Here is an 8,611-nt window from a genome sequence, read left to right on the forward strand (position 1 = left end):
ATAAGATCTATGGGATAATATAAAATGTGCCAACATCTGCATTATAGGGTTTCCAGAACGAGAAGAGAGAAGAGAATCAAAAATGTATTTGAAGAAATTATGGCTGAAAACTTCCCAAACCTAAAGAAGGAAATAAATATCTAGGTACAGGAAGCACAGAGGGTCCCAAACAAGAGGAACCCAAACACACCCACACCAAGACATATCATAATTAAAATGGCAAAAGTTAGAATTCTAAAGGCAGCAAGTATAAAACAGCATCATACACAAGGGAACCCCCCCACCCCCGCATAAGGCTATCATCTGATTTCTCTGCAGAAACCTTGCAGGCTAGAAGGAGTGGCATGATATTCAAAGTCCTGAAGGGGAAAAACCTACAACCTAGGATACTCAACCCAGCAAGATTATCAAGGAGAGAAGATTATGTAAGGAGAGAAGGATTTCTCAGACAAGCAAAAACCTGAAAGAATTCAGTGATACTAAACATACTCTGAAAGAAATGTTGCAGAGTCTTCTCTAAATGGAAAAGAAGCATCTATAGGAAAGGGAAAATAACAATAGGAAAGACAAATATATATTGAAGATCACTTAAACCAGTATGTGGTTTCAAAAAAAGACGGAATAATGACATTTTGTAATGTCAAACTGTGAACATAAATTTGTACTGTACAGTCCTCGTGTGTACAGTATGCAGTATATTATATACTTGTTAATAAAACCATCATAATAAAACACAAAAAAATTGTAAAAGTGACTATAACTACAATAAACAGTAAAGGGATAAGCACGGAGATATAAAATATGACATCAGAGCAAAGATCAATAAAACTAAAAGCTGGTTCTTTGAGAAGATAAACAAAATTAATAAACCATTAGCCAGACTCATCAAGAAAAAAAGGGAGAAGACTCAAATCAATAGAATTAGAAATGAAAAAGGAGAAATAACAACTGACACTGCAGAAATGCAAAAGATCATGAGAGATTACTACAAGCAACTCTATGCCAATAAAATGGACAACCTGGAAGAAATGCACAAATTCTTAGAAATGCACAACCTGCCAAGACTGAATCAGGAAGAAATAGAAAATATGAACAGACCAATCACAAGCACTGAAATTGAAACTGTGATTAAAAATCTTCCAACAAACAAAAGCCCAGGACCAGATGGCTTCACAGGTGATTCTATCAAACATTTAGAGAAGAGCTAACACCTATCCTTCTCAAACTCTTCCAAAATATAGCAGAGGGAGGAACACTCCCAAACTCATTCTACAAGGCCACCATCACCCTGATACCAAAACCAGACAAGGATGTCACAAAGAAAGAAAACTACAGGCCAATATCACTGATGAACATAGATGCAAAAATCCTCAACAAAATACTAGCAAACAGAATCCAACAGCACGTTAAATGGATCATACACCACGATCAAGTGGGGTTTATTTCAGGAATGCAAGGATTCTTCAATATACGGAAATCAATCAACGTGATACACCATATTAACAAATTGAAGGAGAAAAACCATATGATCATCTCAATAGATGCAGAGAAAGCTTTTGACAAAATTCAACACCCATTTATGATAAAAATCCTGCAGAAAGTAGGCATAGAGGGAACCTTCCTCAACATAATAAAGGCCATATATGACAAACCCACAGCCAACATCGTCCTCAATGGTGAAAAACTGAAAGCATTTCCACTAAGATCAGGAACAAGACAAGGTTGCCCACCCTTACCACTCTCATTCAACATAGTTTTGGAAGTTTTAGCCACAGCAATCAGAGAAGAAAAGGAAATAAAAGGAATCCAAATCGGAAAAGAAGAAGTAAAGCTGCCACTGTTTGCAGATGACATGATACTATACATAGAGAATCCTAAAGAGGCTACCAGAAAACTACTAGAGCTAATCAATGAATTTGGTAAAGTAGCAGGATACAAAATTAATGGACAGAAATCTCTGGCATTCCTATACACTAATGATGAAAAATCTGAAGGTGAAATCAAGAAATCATTCCCATTTACCACTGCAACAAAAAGAATAAAATATCTAGGAATAAATCTGCCTAAGGAGACAAAAGACCTGTATGCAGAAAATTATAAGACACTGATGAAAGAAATTAAAGATGATACAAATAGATGGAGAGATATACCATGTTCTTGGATTGGAAGAATCAACATTGTGAAAATGACTCTACTACCCAAAGCAATCTACAGATTCAATGCAATCCCTATCAAACTACCAATGGCATTTTTTCACAGAATTAGAACAAAAAATTTCACAATTTGTATGGAAACACAAAAGACCCCGAATAGCCAAAGCAATCTTGAGAACGAAACACGGAGCTGGAGGAATCATGCTCCCTGACTTCAGACTATAATACAAAGCTACAGTAATCAAGACAGTATGGTACTGGCACAAAAACAGAAAGATAGATCAATGGAACAGGATAGAAAGCCCAGAGGTAAACCCACGCACATATGGTCACCTTATCTTTGATAGAGGCAAAATGTACAGTGGAGAAAGGACAGCCTCTTCAATAAGTAGTGCTGGGAAAACTGGACAGGTACATGTAAAAGTATGAGATTAAATCACTCCCTAACACCATACACAAAAATAAGCTCAAAATGGATTAAAGACCTAAATGTAAGGCCAGAAACTATCAAACTCTTAGAGGAAAATATAGGCAGGACACTCTATGACATAAATCACAGCAAGATCCTTTTTGACCCACCTCCTAGAGAAATGGAAACAAAAATAAACAAATGGGACCTAATGAAACTTCAAAGCTTTTGCACAGCAAAGGAAACCATAAACAAGACCAAAAGACAACCCTCAGAATGGGAGAAAATATTTGCAAATGAAGCAACTGGCAAAGAATTAATCTCCAAAATTTATAAGCAGCTCATGCAGCTTAGTAACAAAAAAACAAACAACCCAATCCAAAAATGGGCAGAAGACATTTCTCCAAAGAAGATATACAGACTGCCAACAAACACATGAAAGAATGCTCAACATCACTAATCGTTAGAGAAATGCAAATCAAAACTACAATGAGATATCATCTCACACCAGTCAGAATGGCCACCATCAAAAAATCTAGAAACAATAAATGCTGGAGAGGGTGTGGAGAAAAGGGAACCCTCTTGCACTGTTGGTGGGAATGTAAATTGATACAGCCACTGTGGAGAACAGAATGGAGGTTCCTTAAAAAACTACAAACAGAACTACCATATGACCCAGCAATCCCACTACTGGACATATACCCTGAGAAAACCATAATTCCAAAAGAGTCATGTACCAAAATGTTCACTGCAGATCTATTTACAATAGCCCAGAGATGGAAACAACCTTAGTGTCCATCTTCAGATGAATGGATAAAGAAGATGTGGCACATATATACAATGGAATATTACTCAGCCATAAAAGGAAACGAAATTGAGCTATTTGTAATGAGGTGGATAGACCTAGAGTCTGTCATACAGAGTGAAGTAAGTCAGAAAGAGAAAGACAAATACTGTATGCTAACACATATATATGGAATTTAAGAAAAAAAATGTCATGAAGAACCTAGGGGTAAGACAGGAATAAAGACACAGACCTACTGGAGAATGGACTTGAGGATATGGGGAGGGGGAAGGGTGAACTGTGACAAAGCGAGAGAGAGGCATGGACATATATACACTACCAAACGTAAGGTAGATAGCTAGTGGGAAGCGGCCGCATAGCACAGGGAGATGAGCTTGGTGCTTTGTGACCGCCTGGAGGGGTGGGAGGCAGGGAGACGCAAGAGGGAAGAAATATGGGAACATGTGTATATATATAACTGATTCATTTTGTTGTAAAGCAGAAACTAACACCATTGTAAAGCAATTATACTCCAATAAAGGTGTTAAAAATATAAAATAAAATAAAATATGACATCAGGAGTAAAAAATGTAGATCTTTTAGAATGTGTCTGAACTTAAATTATTATCAGTTTAAAGCAAGTATATATAATTATGGGTCAACATATATGAACTCCATGGTAATCACAAATCAGAAGCCTACAATAGATACACAAAAACCAAAAAGAAAGGAACTCAAGTATACTATAAAGAAATGCATCAAACCACAATGGGAGAGACAAAAAGAAGAAGAAATGGACAAAGAAGAACTACAAAAACAACTGGAAAACAAGGAATAAAATGACAATAAGTACATACCGATCAGTAATTACCTTAAATGTCAGTGGACTAAATGCTCCCATGAAAAGATAAGGGGTGGCTTACTGGATAAAAAAGCAAGACCCTTCAATATGCTGCCTACAAGAGACTCACTTCAGGGCAAAAGTCACATTCAGAGTGAAAGTGAGGGGATGGAAAAAAACTTCATTCACATGGAAATGACAAGATAGCAGGGGGAGCAATACTCGTATTAGACAAAATAAACTAAAACAAAGGCTAAAACAAAGACAAAGAAGGGCATTATATAATGATAAAGGAATCAATACAAGAAGAGGATATTACACTCATTAACATATACACCCAATACAGGAGCACCTAAATACATAAAGCAAATACTAAAAGACATAAAGGGAGAAACTGACAATAATACAATAGTGAGGTACTTTAACACCCTACTTACAACAATGGACAGATCATGCAGATAGAAAATCAGTAAGGCAGTAGAGGTCCTAAATGACACAGCAGACCAGTTGGACTTAATTGATATCTATAGGACACTACAGCCAAAAAAAGCAGAATACACATTCTTTTAAAGTGCCTATGGAACATTCTCTAGGATAGATCACATACTAGGTCACAAAACAAGCCTCAGCAAACTTAAGAGGATAGTAATTATATCAAGCATTTTTCCTGACCACAATAGTACGAAACTAGAAATCAACTACAGAAAGAAAAATGAGAGAACAACAAACATGTGGAGACTAAACAATATGCTACTAAAAAACCAATGGGTCAATGATGAACTCAAAGAGGAAATCAGAAAATACCTCAAGACCAACTGAAAATGAAAACACATTTTTCCAAAATCTCTGGGATGCAGCAAAAGCAGTTCTAAGAGGAAAGTTCATAGTGCTACAGACCTTCCTCAGAGAATAAGAAAAATCTCAAACAACCTAACATACCACCTAAGGGAATTAGAAAAAGAAGAACAAAGCCCAAAGTCAGCAGAAGGAAGGAAATAATAAAGATTGGAGAGGAAATAAAAGAGATTTAAAAAAAAAGTAGAAAAGATCAATGAAACCAAGAGCTGGTTTTTTGAAAAGACAAACAAAATTGATAAGCCTTTAGCCAGGCTCACCAAGAAGAAAAAAGAGTGGACCCAAATAAACAAAATAAGAAATGAAAGGAGAAATAACAACTGATACCACAGAGATACAGAAAATCCTAAGAGAATACTATGAACATTTATATGCTCACAAATTGGACAATGTAGAAGAAATGGACAAATTTCTAGAAACATATAGCCTACCAAGACTGAGTCAAGGAGAAACAGGCAATTTTAACAGACTGATCACTAGAAGTGAAGTGAAATTGAATCTTCAAACCAAACCAAACCAAACAAACAAAACTCTCAGCAAACAAAAGTCCAGGACCAGACAGCTTCACAAAGGAATTCTAGCAAACATATAAAGAACTTATACCTATCCTTCTTAAACTATTTCAAAAAATTGAAGAGGAGGGAACACTCCCAAATTTATTCTAGGAGGTCACTATTACCCTGATATCAAAACCAGACGACACTACAAAAAAGAAAACTACAGGCCAATATTTTTTATATAAATGCAAAAATCCTCAACAAAATATTAGCAAACTAAATCCAACAATACATAAAAAGGATCATACACCATGATAAACTAAATTTATTCCAGGACGCAAGGATGGGTCAACATACGCAAATCAATCAGTGATACACCGCATTAACGAAAGGAAAGACAAAAGAAACCACATGATCATCTCAACAGACACAGGAAAAGCACCTGACAAGATTCAACATCCATTCATGATAAAAACTCTCATCAAAGTGGGTGGGTATAGAGGGAACATATTTCAACATCATAAAGGTCATTTGTGACAAACCCACAGCCAGTATAGTACTCAATGGTGAAAAGCTGAAAGCCTTTCTGCTAAATTCAGGAACAAGACAAAGATGTCCACACTCACCACTTTGATTTAAAATAGCATTGGAAGTCCTAGCCACATCACTCAGACAAAAAAAAAGAAAAGGTATCCAAATTGAAAGGGAAGAGGTAAAATTGTCACTATTTGCAGATGACATGATACTATATAGAAAACCCTGAAGTCTCCCCACAAAAACTTACAACTACTAAATGAATTCAGCAAGGTGGAAGTATACAAGATTAATATATAGAAATAGGTTGTGTTTCTGTAACACTGATGATGAAATATTAGAAAGAGAAAAGTTTTAGAAATCCCATTTAAAATCATGTCAGAGGGCTTCCCTGGTGGCGCAGTGGTTGAGAGTCCGCCTGCCGATGCAGGGGACACGGGTTTGTGCCCCGGTCCAGGAAGATCCCACATGCCGCGGAGTGGCTGGGCCCGTGACCCATGGCCCTGAGCCTGTGCGTCCGGAGCCTGTGCTCTGCAACGGGAGAGGCCACAACAGTGAGAGGCCCGCGTACCGCAAAAAAAAAAAAAAAAAAAAAAAAAATCATGTCAGAAAAATAAAATACCTAGGAATAAACTTAACCAAGGAGGTGCAAGACCTATACTCTATAGAACACTGATGATGGAAATTGAAGGTGATTCAAACAAATGGAAAGATATCCCATGCTCTTGGATTGGAAGAATAAATATTAAAATGGCCATACTGCCCAAAGCAATCTACGGATTTAATACAATACCTGTAAAAATACCCACGATATTTTTCACAGAACTAAAACAAATAATCCTAAAATTTATATGGAACCACAGTAGACGCTGAATTGCCAAAGCAATCCTGAGAAAAAAGAACAAATTTGGAGGTCTGACCCTCCTGGACTTCACACTATACTACAAAGCCACAGTAATCAAAACAGCACGGTATCAGCACAAAAACAAACAGATCAGTGGAACAGAATACAGAGCCCAGAAATAAACCCATGCACCTATGGTAAATTAATCTACAACAAAGGAGGTAAGAATATACAGTACAATGGAGAAAAGACAGTGTCTTCAACAAGTGATGCTGATAAAACTGGTCAGCTACATGTAAAACAATGAGAACATTCCCTCCCATCATATACAAAAATAAACTCAAAATGGCTTAGAGACCTAAATGTAAGACTGGAAACCATAAAGTTCCTAGGAGAGAACATAGGGGGAACACTCTTTAACATCAATCATAGCAATATTTTTTCTTGGGTCAGTCTCCTAAGGCAAAAGGAATAAAAGCAAAAATAAACAAATGGGACCTAATTAAACTTAAAAGCTTTTGCACCATAAAGGAAACCATCAAAAAAATGAAAAGACAACCTACATAATGGGAGAAAACATTTGCAAATGATGCAATCAACAAGGGGTTAATGTCCAGAATATACAAACAGCTCATACAATTTAACATAAAAGAAAAAGCCCAATTAAAAAATGGGTAGACGATCTGAATAGATATTTTACCAGAGAAGACTTACAGATGGCCAACAGGCACATGAAAAGGTGCTCAACATCGCTAATTATTAGAAAATGCAAATCAAAACCACAATGAGGTATCACTTCACGCCTGTTAGAATAGCTATCATCAAAAAGTCTACAAATAATGCTGGAAAGGATGTAGAAAAAAGGGAACCCTTGTACACTGTTGGTGGGAATGTAAATTGGTGCAACCACTATGGAAAACAGTATGGAGGTTCCTTAAAAAACTAACAATAGAACTACCATATGATCTAGCAATTCCATTCCTGGGTATATATCCACAAAAAACTAAAACACCAATTTGGAAAGATACATGCACCTCGGTGTTCAAAACAGCACTATTTACAATAGCCAAGACAGGGAAGCAACCCAAGTGCCCATCGACAGATGATTGGATTAATATGTGATACACACACACACACACACACACACACACACACACACACACACTGGAATATTACTCAGCCATAAAAAAGAATGAAATATTACAATTTACAGCAACGTGGATGGATCTAGAGAAAATTATGCTAACTGAAATAAGTCAGAAGAAGAAAAACAAATACTATATATCAGTTACATGTGGAATCTAAAAATAATACAAATGCTTGTATATGCAAAACAGAAATAGACTCACAGATATAGAAAGTAAACTTGTAGTTACCAAAGGGGAGAGGGACAAATCAGGGGTATGGGATTAACAGATACAAATTACTATATATAAAATAGACAAACAAGAATATCCTGTATAGCACAGGGAATTATATCCATTATCTTGTAATAACCTATAACAGAATATTATCTGCAGAAATACTGAATCACCATGCTATACACCTGAAATTAACACAATACTATAAATCAACTATACTTCAATTTTAAAAAAGAAAAAAGTAAAAACAAGTGTTGGACAGATTCTGTTCCTTAATTTCAGGGTTGTGTGAAACACAAGAGTGTGTTAGGAACACATAATGGGAAGGAGCAT

The 8,611-nt window shown here is 36.3% G+C and overlaps 1 protein-coding gene and 1 long non-coding RNA gene across 11 annotated transcripts in view; one reads left to right on the forward strand and one right to left on the reverse strand.

Moving 5' to 3' along the window:
* NOD1 (nucleotide binding oligomerization domain containing 1) overlaps positions 1-8,611 on the forward strand; it is a 112,143-nt gene that overhangs the window by 102,338 nt on the left and 1,194 nt on the right. The gene's annotated exons all lie outside the window — the stretch shown is intronic.
* LOC117201359 (uncharacterized) overlaps positions 1-8,611 on the reverse strand; it is a 49,474-nt gene that overhangs the window by 12,948 nt on the left and 27,915 nt on the right. The window lies entirely within an intron of this gene.

The sequence above is a fragment of the Orcinus orca genome, chromosome 9 (genome assembly GCF_937001465.1).
Source record: "Orcinus orca chromosome 9, mOrcOrc1.1, whole genome shotgun sequence".
Taxonomy (NCBI): Eukaryota; Metazoa; Chordata; class Mammalia; order Artiodactyla; family Delphinidae; genus Orcinus; species Orcinus orca.